At 37.8% G+C, this 17037-nt stretch overlaps 1 protein-coding gene and 1 pseudogene across 4 annotated transcripts in view; both read right to left on the bottom strand.

The window, feature by feature from the left end:
- The window catches only part of TANC2 (tetratricopeptide repeat, ankyrin repeat and coiled-coil containing 2), a 475420-nt gene that overhangs the window by 245549 nt on the left and 212834 nt on the right, over window positions 1-17037 (bottom strand). The window lies entirely within an intron of this gene.
- LOC106994088 (dnaJ homolog subfamily B member 6 pseudogene) lies at window positions 970-1709 on the bottom strand (annotated as a pseudogene).

Below are 17037 nucleotides of genomic sequence, written 5' to 3'. Positions count from 1 at the left end.
AATCAAGAGATTTCAAGGAAATTATATATGAAATATGTTATGGTTTAAATAGATCTTCAACTAATGAAAACAAATATGTACTTTTTTCCCACTCAGGTAAGAATGCACCAAACACATTTGCATTTCTTTTTTTAAAAAACAAATGATAAAGACCCAGTTTACCAGATTTACGTAAATTTTAAAACATATTTTATATACTTAGGAAGTATAAGTGCAGATTCCTCACATGCATGTACAACACAGTGGTGGAGTCTGAGCTGTTAGTGTACCCATCACTCGAATAATGAGTGTGCATTATACCCAGCAGGTAAATTTTTGACCCTCTCAAACTTTACTTTTTAAATTTCAGCTTAACATTACTAATTTAAACAATTGTCAAAACTAAGTCGCTAGCATTCATCCACAACTAAAAAACATCCTTAATTTGTGTTAAACCAGAAATGTGTTACCATGAATGCATTAATATCTTGCACTACTAAACAGACAAAAAAATAGAAATTATTTCTGTGGAAGATTCATGCTATCATGCTGGCAATGTTAACTTCACTTAACAGAAAAAAAAAGGAATTATTTCTGTGGAAGATTTATTCTGGCAATGTTAACTTCACTTGACACTACACCTGGCTCACATTTCAGACACAATGGAAAAGCAGATCCATGCTGGTGTTAAGTGTACAGTCTTGTCCCACCACTACTCAAGAGTCAAGTTTCAACTAAGAGTATAATAAAGCAAAGTACATGCAGAGATGTACAATTTTTAAGTCTTAAAAAAGGTCCTATTTTGTGGTCTCATTAATAAATTCCAAAGTTTAAGACAAATAGGGACTCCAATGAGCTGTTCATAAATACTCTAGATTAGACACAATGAAAAAGAAAGTCATGTTCATCTGAAATCTTCAAAGAAATGTTCCGTAATCCTCAGTGGTGCTTGTTATAGTTTAACATTTCTGTTCAAATGTGTGTGTTGAATTACTTGTTATGCAAGGGTAGAAGCTGCTCCTCACAATTTACTGGTAAGGACTTTGACTCTTTCTTGACCCTTTTCAACAGTTCTCTTTGTAGTGATTTTCTGCCATCAACTATTTTAGGTATAAACTGATACAAATTTTAAGTTGCCCATGGCACTACCACCAAATAACGTGGAAGAAAATGAAGTGAGGCCTCCATGACCTTGTGACTGAATGAAGCAAATCTTGTATCAGAAGAAGAAAATCCACTTCCAAAACATGGGAATCCACTCAAGTTGGAGAAAAAAGACTCTGTTCCTCAGCTTCTGCTTCTTTGGGAACCCCTTTGATTCCCCAAAAAAGTCCTCAAATGAGTTTTCATAGAAGTTGAATAAAAATGGGTCCCTTCCACCAAAAAAGTCCCTGAAGGCATCATCTGGGTTACAGGAATGTGAAGCCAAACTAAAACGAACTGTCAAAATGACTTCCAACTCCTCCTCCACCATTTAATTTCCTTGCCATATTTGTCACAGATGTCCCATTTTTTAGCATCTGATAATAATCTCATATGCTTCAGCTACTTGTCAGAATTTTCTGTTTCTTCTCTATTCTCATGATTTTTATCTGGGTGCCACTTTAGTGCCAGTTTCCAATATGCCTCTTTAATAACCTTGGAGCAGAGCGAGGGGTATGTTTCTATATGCCTAGAACTTCATAGTATTCTACAGTTTCAACAGATTGTAGGAACAGGCCGGAGGACATGAGCGGTGGTGTCAGGAAGCAGGGGAGGCAGGGCTTGGCTCTGGCACAGCAGTGCTGGTGGCAGTGGTGGCACCCCACCCTTTCCTCTGAAAACCTTTGTTTTAAATTGGCTATTGAGGAATTCTGTGGAAATGACAGCCAGAACACAAGTTCTCAACTTCTCTTCCTACTGCTACCTACACCTCACCGGAGTGATACGACGGTCAAAATAAGGGTATTAGTGACACTAGGCAAGTACACTGGAAGCTGAAGGTAGATGAGAACAGGAGTGGTGCTTTATTTTCTGTAACGCACCGAATAACCAGGGAAGAGTGAGGAGCCAAGAGCAAGGGAAACAGCAACAACCTTAGATTTCTCCAGCTTTTCTGGTTGACAGATGCTGGTGAATCCACTTGGAGAGGGGGCTGTCCCTACTAAATGTGGTCCTTGGAGGTTTAACCATTCCGAGAGGCAATATTATTACCAGATAAAGCAAAATTTAAGGTGGTACGAGGTGTCAAGTGAAATTTCTGTTTTCCTGGAATTGGCAAGTAGGGCCCACAGGGCAACGACAAAAGACCTTGAAGACTCTACATTTTCAATACAGATCTCTGGGGCTACCTTTCTCCCTGCTGGCTTTTGAGATGTTCCATTTCAGTAGGAAAGACAATACAATTTTCTCCCTTCCTCACCTGGTTCATGATTTTCAACATGCCTAGAAAGAAGTTGATGCCTGTACCTATAGGCCCCAAAGTTGAGACTGTAGAGGGTAGTCTATACCATTCAGGCTCATCTACCTTCCACTAGGCCAACTGAACCTACAGTGAGCTAGTTTAGAGTGAGGACCAACAGCTAGAGGACAGAAGCCCCACCAACATCAACCCTGGGTAAATTCAGGTTATTATCAGAAGACCATTAAAGATATCACTAACAAACCATGGGCAGTTATATAAAGAGTATCTTTATTTATTCTCCCTCCTCTCTACTGAGAAGAGTAAGCAGAAAGAAGAGGCAGCTCTGTGACAGTGCAAATTTAGTATGAACATACACGTCCCTCTAATTCAGAGCTAAACGAAATCATTACGCCTACTCTTTCCTTTTTTTTTTTTTGAGATGGAGTCTCACTCTGTCACCCAGGCTGGAGTGCAGTGGTGCGATCTCGGCTCACTGCAACCTCTGCCTCTCAGGTTCAAACGACTCTCCTACCTCAGCCTCCCTAGTAGCTGGGACTACATGTACCTGCCACCATGGCCAGCTACTTTTTGTATATTTGGTAGGGATGGGGTTTCACCATGCTGGCCAGGCTGGTGTTGAACTCCTGACCTCAGGTGATTTGCCTGCCTCAGCCTCCCAAAGTGCTGGGATTACAGGTGTGAGCCACCATGCCAGGCCTTTGCCTACTTTTTTCTACTACTATATTCTCAGTGCCTAACACGTAGGAGGCATTCAAGAAATATTTCCTGAAAGCATGAAGTACTTTTTAGAGAAGGACACAATCAGATTTGAATATAATAAAGGTTCTTCTGGTAGCACTGAGGGTAATGGATTGGAAGAGGATGAGGCAAAAAGACTAGAAATTTTCTCAGCTTCCTGATAACACAAACATATAAATCTGCCTATATATCATTCACCCTTTTAAATAGTGATACTGTTTAAATAGTAATACTTCTCCTGAACCCATCAACTCTATCATCCTTCCCTCCTTTTAATAGCAATATTGTCCCTTTTCCTATCTAAAATGAACCTTTCCAATTATATTTTGGATCTTACTGAAGCCTGTCTTCAGGGAAACTTGATAAAAAAGATTAGTCTTTCTCAAATTCATACTCGTGCTTTCATATGAATTTTTCTCATTTGGTGTTAAACATATTCCAACATCTTCCAACAAATCACAAGCAACTTTACTTGACAACTCTTCTCATATCAGTTAACAACTTAAAGTGGAGCAATGGCATTAAGGATAGAGGGAAGCCATTATTTTTATTTTTTTGGGGTTTTTTTTGAGGCAGGGTCTCACTTTCTCACCCAGGCTGGAGTTTAGTGGCATGATCACCTCGAACTCCCTTGTGGGCCCAAGCAATCCTCCCACTTCAGCCTCTTGAGTAGCTGGTACCACAGGCATGTGCCACCACACAGTTTTGTTTTGTTTTTTTTTTTTTTTAAAGAGATGGAGTCTCCCTATGCTGCCCAGGCTGGTCTTGAATTCCTGAGCTCAAGTGACCCTTGACCTCCCAAAGAGCTACCATACCCAGCCTACAAGAAATATTTTGTAAATTAAAGGAAGTGCTAGGAAGAGCACAGAGACAAAACAATTACACTTACTTTGGGAGGGAAGAGGGGGGAAAGGGATGGAAGAGGATTCTTAGAGGAGAGTATACTTGAAATTAATGGATGAGTTTGACATTTAACAGTAGAGTCAGGGAAAAAGAGCAGAGGGAACAATCTGTAGGTTCAAATTGTTGACTTACCAATTCAACATAAATACAGGACTGATCACAACTGATTAAATGCAGCATATTTAATATTATTTTAAAACTGAAGTTTATTTCTGGAATAATGTTGATAGTAGTATTAATAGTAGTAGCAATGATGACCGTAACAATAACTTATTGAGACACTACTGTGCTTTTCTAAATGTATTATATGTATTAAGTCATTTAATCTTCACAACATTCCTTATCTTACAAATAGCAAAAAGTGAGGAACACAAAGATTAAGTTCTTGCTTGTCTACGGTTAAAGAGTTAGTTAAGTAAGAGAGACAATATTTAAGTCCAGGCAATCTGGTTCCTGAGCCTATGTTCTTAACCATTTCATCATCCTGCCAAGAAAACTGCAATTATTAAGTACAAATCGTCTAAATAGGTACTTAATCTGTTTTTATCTTTAACAGCATCTAGCAGAATTATCTGATGATACAATGAGCACAGTCCCTTATTCTTGAGGAGTTTATAGTCTCATGGGGGAAATAAAAAAAAAAGCTTAATTAAATCACAGTAAATTAAACTCTGTGATAAATACAACACAGGCCCCCCCAAAAAGAGGATGCTGTAAAAAAAGCAGGTACTGAATATTTCAGAATATATTTTGGTCATTATTTTCTTGATGATGCCAATTCTCCAGTCGGAGATAGATAACACTTCGCAACATCTGAAAAAAGTACCTTCTACTTAAGGTGGCCAATGTGCACAGGGATTAAACAATGATTAAAACTGTGCCAAGAAATGAATGTCTTGCCAATGTATCCAAATGTATCCATGTATCTTGCCAATGTATCCAAATTCCGAATCTGTATTCCTAACATGGCAAGCTGCACACAAATAATACACAAACACTGTATCTCTAGTTCCACAGACTCTCTTAAATCTCAGCATTCTTTTAGTGTTTTCACATTGGGTTGTTTACATTTTCTGATTCGTTGATTATAAACTGCTTATTCTCATCCATTTCAAGACTCAGAAATTTGTGCCATATTTAATCAAATAAAGAAACTCATGCTTTCTCTTTAACAGAGTTGTAAAAACAATGATTAGCTTGGCCCGATTGCCAAAGCAAACCTGGCTATATTTTCATTTCTTAGTTCTTGAATGATTACCTGAATTTTTCATTTTTCTGAGGAACGTTAGAAAATAAGCAGCTGCTAAAAGCAGGGGCTGCAATTTGTCACAATAAAATGTTGAAAAAGGCACGGAAGCTCTTCCACATCCTTCCAAAACTGAGCTCCTGGCTGTGAGAATCAAAGTCCACCAGTTTTCAAGAATCAAAGCAACCACCTCTAGCTTATGTGCACTCACAGGGCAGTTAGTTTTAAGGCACTGCTCCACACTTAGTGCCCAAGAGCATAACAGAAGAGGGAAGAAACACAAGAAACAAGAGTTGCAAAATAGTGACAATTGTTGAAACTGGAGGATAGGGACATGCAGGTACTTTGGGTATGTTTAATACTTCCCACAATAAAACTTTTTTGGGTTTGTCCAAGTGACTTTCTTTGGACAATGCGATGTTACAAGCAGAGGCCTGAAACGTGCCTGTACAGTTTAACTTGTGTTCTTGCGCTCTGGTGATACACCAGGAGAAGCTCCTGGCTGATACCCCTTCAGCCTGAACCCAGAATGATCACAGATGATGAGCTCAACTTGAATGCTAGAGCCATCCAGCCAACCTACAGCATGAATCAGAGCCATTTCAACCAATACTTGCAAGCCCATGAGTTTTTTAAAGTGCTTATTTTTGGTTGCTGTAAGTTTTGGGGTGGTTTGTCATGTACCATTATTGTAGGCATTTAATTTTTAGGTATTTGACTCAAATACAACCACAACTTAATTAGCAGACTATGATGAAATTCTAGTGGCTTTTCTTACCATATATTTTCTGCTCAATCTAACCATTCTCTTAGTCACTTTCCTACTCATTCACTACCATCTAGTTGCTATCTTATTCCAGATTCAATTCCATTTCCTATTCATCGATTGATCTTTTCTTTCTAAAAATATAATTTGCAAATAATAAACTATTATCTATATAACATATACAATTCAATAAATTTTGGGGCTTTTTTTGAGATGGAGTCTCGCTCTGTTACCCAGGCTGGAGTGCAATGGCACAATCGTGGCTCACTACAACCTCCACCTCCCGGGTTCCACCTCCCGGGTTCTAGCAATTCTCCCACCTCAGCCTCCTGAGTAGCTGGGACTACAGGTGTGTGCCACCATGCCCTGCTAATTTTTTGTATTTTTAGTAGAGATGGGGTTTCATCATGTTGGCCAGGCTGGTCTCAATGGTCTCAAACTCCTGACCTCAAGTTATCCGCCCGCCTTGGCCTCCTAAAGTGCTGGGATTACAGGCATGAGCCACCGTGCCCGGCCGCAATACAGTAAATTTTGATAAATATATACATCTGGTAAAACTACCAAAATCAAGATATGAACATTTTCATTACTCTCTGGAAGTCTGTTTGTGCCCCTTTGTAGGCAAACTCACTGTCATCTCTAGTTCCAGGCAACCACTGATTTTTTTCCTGTTATTTCAGTTTTTATTTTCTATAATCTTACATAAGCTTATGTAAGTAATTAAATAGATTATATAAGGAATTAAACAGTATGCATTCTTTTTAGCCTGGTTTCTTTCATTCAGCCTAATGTTTTACAGATCCAGTCATGTTGTTGAGTATGTTAATAGTTTGGTCCTTTTCATAGGTGGGCAGTATTCCTTTATATGGATACCACATTTTGTTGTTTCCCTGCTGATAAACATTGCATTGTTTCCAGTTTTTGGCTACTATGTACAAAAGCGCTATAAACGTCCATGTAAAGTCTTTAAGTGGACATATATTTTAATTTCTCTTTGAAAAATACATGGGTGTGTAATAGCTGAGTTATAAAGTTTACAATTTTAACTTCATAAGAAATTGCCAGTTTCCAAAGTGACTGGTGACTTTATACTCTCCCAGGCTGTGCATGAGAGTTCTTGTTGCTCCATATCCTCTCCAACACTTGGTAGTGACAGTCTTTTTAATTTTAGTTATACTAATAAATACACAGAGGTATCTCATTCTGGTTTTAATTTGCAGTTCTCATGATAATGGTATCAAACATCTTTTCACATGTTTATTGACCATTCTTACATCTTCTTTTGTGAACAAATGTTCAAATATTTCATCCATTTTAAAACTTCAGTTGTCATAATAAAATGGTGGTTGTTTCAAGCCAAAAAAAAAAAAAAATTCAGTTGTCTTCTTGTTAATTAGTAGTAAGCATTTATTTATTTTGGATCAAGAGTGTCAGGTATACGTATGTTGATATCTTCTCCTTTTTTACGGCTCGACTTTCCATTTTCTAAACACTGTATTTTGAAGAACAAAACTTTAAAATATAGGTAAAGTCCAATTTTGCACATTTTTCTTTTATGACTCACACTTCTCATGTCCTATCCAAGAAATCTTTGCTTGCCCCAAGGTTGCAAAGATTCACTCCTAGCTCTTACATTTAGGTCTAAATCTTTTTTTTGTGTGTGGAAACAGGGTCTCACTCTCGCCCAGGCAAGAGTGCAGTGGCACCAACATAGCTCATTGCAACCTCAAACTACTGGGCTCCAGTAATCCTCTTGCCTCAGCCTCTTGAATAGCTGAGACTACAGGCACACAGCACTACACCTGGCTAATTCTTAAATTTTTTGTAAAGACAGGATCTTGCTAGGTTGCCAGGGCTGGTCACAAACTCCCAGGCTTAAGCAGTCCTTCAGCATCAGCTAAATCTTAACTTTTGTGTATGGTATGAGGTAAGGGTCAATGTTCATTTCTCCACTGAATTTCCCTAACATCTTTATTTTAAAATAACTTAAGTCTAACTTTAAATTCTTTTGTAAAATTGATTTAAACTTCATTATTCTTTTGAAAAACTGCTTTGGGTATTCTAGGTCATTTGCATTTTCATATTGGTTTGCAAATATCTACAAACTTTTTTTTTTGGACTATGTTCACTCAATTTGGGGAAACTGCTATTTTACCAGTATTGGATCTTATAATCCATAAACATGAGAAATCTGTTGGATAGTCTTTAATTGATATCAACAATGTTTATTTATAATTTTTACTGTACAAGTCTTGCTCAAATTTTGTTAAATTTATCTCTGAAAATTTCATGATATTGGATGTCGTTGTAAATTAAATTGTTTTTGGATTTAATTTTCCAATGGTTCTTTGCTAGAATATAGCAATACCATTCATTTTTATATAGTGACCTCATTAACCACCTCTTCCAAACACATTTATATATGTAATTACATTTATATAAATGCAATTACAGAAATGTATAGTACAGGTATTTGTGTTTATATATTACTCTGCTAATATACAAACATATTTATGTAATGTAAAAGTAGTTAGAGTAGGAGAGGGGAATCTCCACATTCACTCTGGAATACTTACATATCAAAGCAGGTTACCAGGGACTTTATTTACACCAAATTTGGGAGAAATAATGATGATATGCTAAGGAATTAATTAGCTCTAGCATCAGGTTTCTTAAACCAGAAATGGAGATGGACAAAGATTACATTCTCAGTTCTTCAAACATGTCCCTAAATGTATACAGAAACTTTCTTTAATGTTCCTAGGAGCAACAATTTGGGGGGCAACACTTTGAAACTTTGTGTTTTCCAACCTAATTCCAGGAAACAGATTTCAAGTTTCTCCAAGTGGGGATAAAGGTAGGTGGAGTGGAGGTAGTATAAAGCCATAAGAAAATAAGGGTAACAAAAGAGCTGTAAAACTAGAAGTAAATAATTGAAAGAGTAAGCTAATTCTAGTTTAGAAATCTGAGATAAGCTGTAATACCAGTATACCAGAAAAGGGCTTTACCTCACCCTGCATAGCTTTACTGCCACGAGATGACTAAGTCAAATCAATTAATGTGGAAAATTATGCATCACCAAGACATTAATAGATGCCAAAGTCATGTCAAAAATTTGCCTTCGTCACAGCATGGCAGCTGTCATGAAGGTTGTAAGGTACTAACAAAAGAGAAAGGCACAAGTGGCTGTAGGGGAGGATGCTAAGGTAAAGGTGTTATCAACACAGGCCAGTAAAATAAATAACTTGTAGAGTGGAATTATAGCAGCTACACTGTTACGGGTGAAATACCGTTCTTGTCATTTTTACTACAATTGGTGCTATGCTATTGTTCTCATAAAGCATAAGGAAGCCAGTTACATCACTTAATGTTTTTATATAAATAAGTCTGATTATTAAAAAAATTATTTTGTGTATGTATGTATGTTCAAGCATGGAAGTCATACATGTTCTTAGAACACTGTAATTACGTGAAAAGCGCATGAAGTGAAGACCACTCAAATGATAACAGGAAAAGCCTGTTTTATCCAGCACTTGCTACAGCTGGGTAGTCAGCCACTATCACTTGCATTTGGCAGAAACCCAAAGGCAGACACAGGAATGGGAAAGTTTTATAGTAGAAAAAAGGAAAGGCTTCAGATACGCCCTAACTGGAAGCACTTGGCTTGGAGAAGCTTCAGCAGGTTAACTAGAAACAGGGCATACTATGGGATTGATTAGGGGTGCATATTTTGGCTTTCTCCAGTTGGCCCTAAGTTGGAAGCAAGAGCAAAAATTTGAGAGGTCGTCAGTTAATAATAAAGCCCTGGCCATTTTGTCCTGCTTGTTGCAAGGGTTACTGTTATCTTCTTGGACTGTCTGCTAGAGAGAGTAGTCTGACTTGTAGATAGCAGGTTGGCTTCCTGGGCTGGTTGCTCCAGACTGCAGGACAAAGTTCTATTTTTATATATGGTCACTGTCTGTCTACACACTTAGTCTCTCAAAGGATAGTGTCAAGATAAACTTCACGTATTTCTCTTTTTTCCTTTATTTTTGAGGATAAATGTGTTATATTTTGCTAACAGATATTTTCCTGAAATTCTCTTTGTTTTATAGACAATTTTGTTCTCTAATTATATTTATTGCCTTTCCTTCACAGCTGAGTGATCGTAGGTGGCAGATATGGCAGAATTCTGACCCAGTAAAGTTTTATACACTTTTCCTTCTGATATGCCATTCGCATTTACCTTGTATGTAGCCTCCCTTCCATAGAAGAAGATAATTTAGCAGAAATTTGAAACAATGAAAAATAAAAAACCATGAAAAGATATGCTACTCCCTACCCTCCTAACCCCCACGGTAGTGAAATTTGATTAAGAAGTCATAGCTGTAGTTGTTCAGGCTTATGAGCCCTTTTGCAGTAAATTAGAAAGTCTAAAGAGAAATTCTTAGTAGAGAGAACATATATTATTTATACATATTTATAACATACTAAGTTTCTTCTTTACCCTTCCTCTGAGTTCTTAGGTTCATTTCACTAATTCAGCACACATTTAGTGAACACCTATGTTTCAGTGACTACATCACTATGGATACAGAAGCAAGCATAAAGGAAGTGATGTATTAAATTGTTTAAATGGGTGATTTTCATAATTTTAGTGTTTATTTTTTCTTGTTTGGATGTTTGAGAATAAATGACTGAGGGACTGTGGTTATTAAAAGTTTTCATTAGAAAAATACTGTGATGGCGGGCGCAGTGGCTCACGCCTGTAATCCCAGTACTTTGGAAGGCCAAGGTGGGCAGATAACCTAAGGTCAGGAGTTCAAAACCAGCCTGGCCAACATGCTGAAACTCTGTCTACTAAAAATACAAAAAAAATAGCTAGGCATGGTGGTGGGCGCCTGCAATCCCAGCTACTTAAGAAGCTGAGGCAGGAGAATCACTTGAACCTGAGAGGCGGGGGTTGCAGTGAGCTGAGAACATGTCATTGTACTCCAGCCTGGGCGACAAGAGTGAAACTCCATCCAAAAAAAAAAAAGAAAAAAGAAAAGAAAGAAAAAGAAAAATGCTGTGATCAGCTGTAGTTTCTTTCTTCTCTCCAGGGCAACCAGCATATCATCAGTGTCACTATAAAAAAGTTACTTGGTTAGGGACCAGATAAGGCATTTATTGTACTGGATAATTCATTGTATAGAATAAAATTTAACCAAGAAAATAAAATATCATTGCTCTGGTAAGGTACCAGAAAACAGAATCCACATTTTACGCCCTTCATTGTAATGGAAGTTTTACTTCTACACAAACGAATTCTAACCAATGCTCTTTCACTTTAAGACTTGTAAAAGAAATTATGTAAAACAAATAATACCTTTAGATTTTAAGGGCAGCCCTCTGTTCCACAGTACCAAAGAGGATTTACATGGATTAATAGAAGAGTAAGTCTTTAATATGTAGATATACTAGGCATCTTGTGTTATGATACAAAAATGTATTATGTGCCTTTTGATAATGTTTTAATAAAACATTAATCATCAGATAACAACATTCCTTTCAAAACTGGTTTGCAACAGAGCCAAGAAATAGAAATCTAGACTGTACTTTTAAGCTTCTGGCTCATAATCCTCTTCAAACACTTAAAGAAATTCTTCAATTGTTTTGCGTGATAGCTCTTATTCTTTATTAAAATTTTTTTTCTGGCAGCAATATAAACATCAGCTTCACCTACTCAGAATTATAATTTAACTAATGTGACTAATGTAGAAGGTAATATAAAAGTAGAAAATAATAATGCTGAGCCTACTTCAATGATCTAAGAAATACATCTGGGGCTGGGTATGATGGTTCACGCCTGTAATCCCAGCACTTTGGGAGGCTGAGGCAGGTGGATCACGTGAGGTCAGGAGTTCAGGACCAGCCTGGCCACATGGTGAAACCCCATCTCTACCAAAAATACAAAAATTAGCCAGATGCGGTGGTGTGCGCCTGTAATCCCAGCTACTTGGGAGGCTGAGGCAAGAGACTGCTTGAACCTGGGAGGCAGAGGTTGCAGTGAGCCAAGATCACACCACTGCACTCCAGCCTGGGCAAGAAAGCAAGACTCCACCTCAAAAAAAAAAAAAAAAGAATAAAGAAATACATTTGGGACATTTGGGATTTGTGGCTGAATGAAGTAGACTATACTCTCTATCCCACCCCACTCCCAATCTAATGCCAACAGATTGAGTAACACCAAATGGAGATTGGAAGCAGAAAGGCAAATTTTTCAGCAGTTCAGTATCATGGGTAGTACCATAACAACAATAGACAAAACTTTTCAAAATTTTGATGCAAAATTCTAATTCCTTTGAGATTTAGTACCAAGTCCAAATAAGACAGTTTGCTCGAAGAGATGGATCTTGTGCACCAACTCTAGAAGCCTGCTTGAAAAGGGAACTTCTTTGTATTACAAGTAATCAACTGGTTAATAATACCATTTTGATTTCAGAATATACAGAATTCCCCAGAATTTAATGGGGATTCTGTGTCCAAATAGGTGGCATTCTAAGAGTCTTATAGAGCACAGTCTACTCCCGTCTAGCTTCACTGTGAGCACAAAATAAAAAAATACTTTTACATACTTTAGGATGTGTGTGCAATTTAAAAATACAAATGCTAGAATTTTCCCCCCAAAGGAAATAATACTTTTCAGTAATTGAAGACCTTCCAGCTGAGGATAACTAATAACGGTTCACGCCATTCTCCTGCCTGAGCCTCCCGAGTAGCTGGGACTATGGGAGCCCACCACCACACCCAGCTAATTTTTTTTTTTTTTTTTGTATTTTTAGTAGAGACGGGGTTTCACCCTGTTAGCCAGGATGGTCTCAATCTCCAGACTCATGATCCACCCACCTCGGCCTCCCAAAGTACTGGGATTACAGGCATGAGCCACTGTGCCCAGCCAATAAATTTTTAAAATTATTATTATTATTGAGATGGAGTCTCGCTTTGCTGACAGGCTGGAGTGCAGAGGCGGGATCCTGACTCGCTGCAATCTCCACCTCCCAGGTTCAAGTGATTCTCCTGCCTCAGCCTCCCAAGTAGCTGGGACTACAGGGGCATGCCACCACACCCAACTAATTTTTGTATTTTTAGTAGAGATGGAGTTTCACCATGTTAGCCAAGCCAGTCTCAATCTCCTGACCTCGTAATCCAATCCCAAAGTGATAGGATTACAGGCATGAGCCACGACACCTGGCCATTTTTAAAATTCTTAAAGCATTAAAGAACTGACATGATGGTGATGAATCACCAAGACAGTATCAGGGAGCAGACAGAATCTAGAATGGAGGTACTGCCTAGTGAGAGCCACTTCAGCACTGGGAAGGATCTGTTCACCAGGGAGAAATGACTGACCAGCTGGAGAGAGAGAGAAAAAAGCATCATCCTAGCTTCAGATTATTTCTACAAATATTTCCAAATACTGAACCCAGCACACACAAATAATTAGGGGCATAAGAATACAAAAGAACGTAAGTAATAGGCATCGAAAATAGTAAAGGTGAGGATTAGAAGAGTATAATCTCACAAGATAATTCTTAACATTGTAAAAATAAGGTGTAAAAGGGTTAGTGTCTATGGGAGGATGAGTGGTGGAGATGGAAGAAGGAAAGTGAAAAGGAAGAGTTACAGGAAAAGGAGTCATTTGATGACCATTTCCCCAATACCACTAGAGGTAACTGGTTGAGGAAACTCTCCCTTCTTTCCTTTTCAAAGCAACTTCACATTTAAATTGTTCAATCATGTATAATGATTCCTCCAGGTATAGCTAAACCATAATAGCTAAGAAGAAATGATATTCAAAATAGTAGCATATATGTCTAAGCTAGTAGGATCTAAATCAGGAACTCTTGATCTGAGACCCTCTGATAAATGCTGTTTGAGAAGTCTGCAAGTCCTCTGAAACTGTATGTTTTAACCTTGAGTAAGGGATATTTTCATTCTCCCATTCTCCAATCCTTCCTTGCCACCTTCTAAAAAAAGTAAGGCATCCCACTAAGCCACGGCAAAGGTTACAAACACAAACTCAAATATCTTCAGGACACAAGCAGTTTTAATATATCTCACAAGGTTAGGGGTAATGGTTAAAGGACATGATAAAGTATATGTTGAATTGCAGAGTATAAATACAGCCTGAAGGCATTCTAATTTTTAAATATGTGCTGGCTTATCAGTTTTTGGATACAATCTCTAGAATAATTTGTTTTAAAATTAAATATAAGTTGGAGGTTAAGATGGTGGTCTGAGATGTTTTTCATAGTTTCACATCTCTCACTGTGGAGGGTCCAGAGGACAGAAAAGTGGGAAGAATGGTCCCTCGCAGGTAGGTGGAAAAACTAGATCCATATTAAGCTATCAATGGCACAAGTCATTATTAACATGCAACTGGGGAAAAATAATGCCTATTAGGGAAGCCACACAAAATTATATGAAATCATAGGGCCTCGTCTCTTGAAAAGTTACTTACCCTTCCTCATCCCCTCCACCTCTCCTCCTAAACTACTGCCTTCTTTTATTTTTCTTTTTGAAGATATGAGAGTCTTGCTATGTTGCCTAAGTTGGTCTCAAACTCCTGGCCACAAACAATCCTCCTACTTCGGCCTCCCAAAGTGTTGGGATTACAGGGGTGGGGCCATCATATCTGGCCAGCTACTGCCTTTTAAAAATTAACTTGCCTAGGGCATAAGTTAAAGAATCAATTTTTAGGGAATTTCTCTAGCTGCAGAGGGGAGTATTTAGATGCCTAGCTTTAGGGTACAGAATGGGAGTTAGCAATAATGCAACTTGGTTAAACACGCTAAATCTTTTTTTTTTTTTAATGAAACAGTCTCACTGTCACCCAGGCTGGAGTGCAGTCATGCGATCTTGGCTCACTGCAACCTCTGCCTCCTGGATTCAAGCGATTCTCCTGCCTCAGCCTCCTGAGTAGCTGGGATTACAGGAGCGAGCCACCGTGCTAGGCCTGAACACTCTACATCTTTTATTATTATTAATTTTGATTTTTTTAGACTAGTTTTCACATAAAGCTATTACACTGGGCAAACAAACCTAAATGTTTTTTACTTGGGTTTGTTTTATTTTTTGGAAACCCAGACAGTAGGCAAAATTTTACATGTAAGTGCAGTTTTCTATAGATGTAATAAATACATTTCATCAGTTTTTTAAAGGGGTATGTGACCATAAAAATTAAGAACCACTGAACTAAAGGTAAGCAAAAATTAAGTAAGCCAGTTTTAAAAATGAAACCAAGTTAGAAAACAAAACAACATTCACTGTACTGTACCCATTAATGAACAGATTGTCATGTAAATGCCACCAACCCAACCACATTTTACACTGGTAGAATATACAATATAATTACATTTTTTCATTATATTATCATTCTTGAGTATTTACTATGTGCTAAGCCCTTTACTTACTTAGGTAATATTTAAATCGCATGACAATGCTATGAGTTAGGTATTACTACCTCTATTTCACAGATGAGGAACCTGAGACTAAGGAGGTTAAGTAGCTTATACAAATGTACAGAGTTTAAACTTAGGTCAAAGTTAGTTTCTAACCATTAACCAATGGTTCTTGAATTTTTATGGTGTGCACAAGAATTGCATCTATGGCATAGCGTCAATGAAAGGCACTGGAATTCCCACTATCAGAATGCTTTCTTTTTCCATTCATAATTCTTTTCCCTCTCCTTCCTTCCTTCTTGTATTCCCTCCACTCACCTACGCTTCTGTCTCTTTTTTCTTCTCTTTCTTATTCCTATCCCCTTAACTGCACTGCAGACCTACCAGTAGTGCTTATGGGCACCATTCTTAGCCCCACAGGAACACATAAAACCTATGTTTCAACCTATGTTTCACATCTCGAACATATTCCCCATATATATGTATCTGATGAGAAAAGAAGCTTTTGTAGTCATCTGCATGGGGCTGTGGAGATCTAACACTGTTATGGGTAGAAGTGGCATACCTAAAGATGCCAGCGTTGACTTCTTATAGGGTTCTTCTTCATTAATGAGAAATTCAACCAATGGGACAAGTTCTAATATTCTCAACATTACTGTTCTGAGCTCCACATTCAAACCTACAGCAGGGAGTTTTAATGGTTTTCTTTTGCAGTTAGAATCTTAAATTCTCTGACTTTTCTTTCAGAGTTCAGCACTCCTAGCAGAAGCTAATAAAGAATGTAAGTTTTATAGAAATCTATGTTTCTATGATTAAGTGATTTTCTAAGTATTTGCCTTTGTTCCTTTAAATGCTTCCTAAAAACAGTAAGTATATTTGTCTACTAAATATTTAATTATCCTACATAACTTAGACATACATAGACAAATGAAAAAAAGTCCTCCAAACAATCTCTCTCTCTCTCTCACACACACACACACACACACACACAGAGAGAGAGAGAGAGCGCCTCTTGCTACCTAGGAATACAATTTTTATGACATTACAAACTCTTCCTTTTGCATTAAAGAATTCATTAGTTTGGCACTTTGGTAGGGGAACAGGCTTTCAAACACTTACACTAAATCTTCAATCACAACTTCCCACTCTTCTGATTCTCTCCTATTGGAAATTGGAATCACTGTAGAGACGGGATATACCGAGGTGGAAAGTATTCACTGTTTAACAACTCTTGCACTAGTGTTTCCTGGCCTACATAATTGCCTCCAGTCTACAAGGGGTACTAGATGGACATCAATGTATGATGATGACTATTTGGCTTAAATGGGATGCAATACTTGACCAGCTCAAGAACCTTCAGTGCTTGACTGAAATTTCTAAGACTAATATTTCTTATTGAAATGTTCCTTTGGGTTTTAAACTGAGGTTTCTGATGTTTGCTTTCAACAGACTTATGTTTGAGACACAAAATATGCTAAAGATCCACTACTTCCGCAGTGTTACATTTCCATATTATTCCCTTATTGGCCTGGATTTCCTCATCAATAGCATAATTCATTCAAATGTGGAAAGAAAGGCA

The sequence above is a fragment of the Macaca mulatta genome, chromosome 16 (assembly GCF_049350105.2).
Source record: "Macaca mulatta isolate MMU2019108-1 chromosome 16, T2T-MMU8v2.0, whole genome shotgun sequence".
NCBI lineage: Eukaryota > Metazoa > Chordata > Mammalia > Primates > Cercopithecidae > Macaca > Macaca mulatta.
This window is presented reverse-complemented; position numbering and strand designations above follow the sequence as displayed.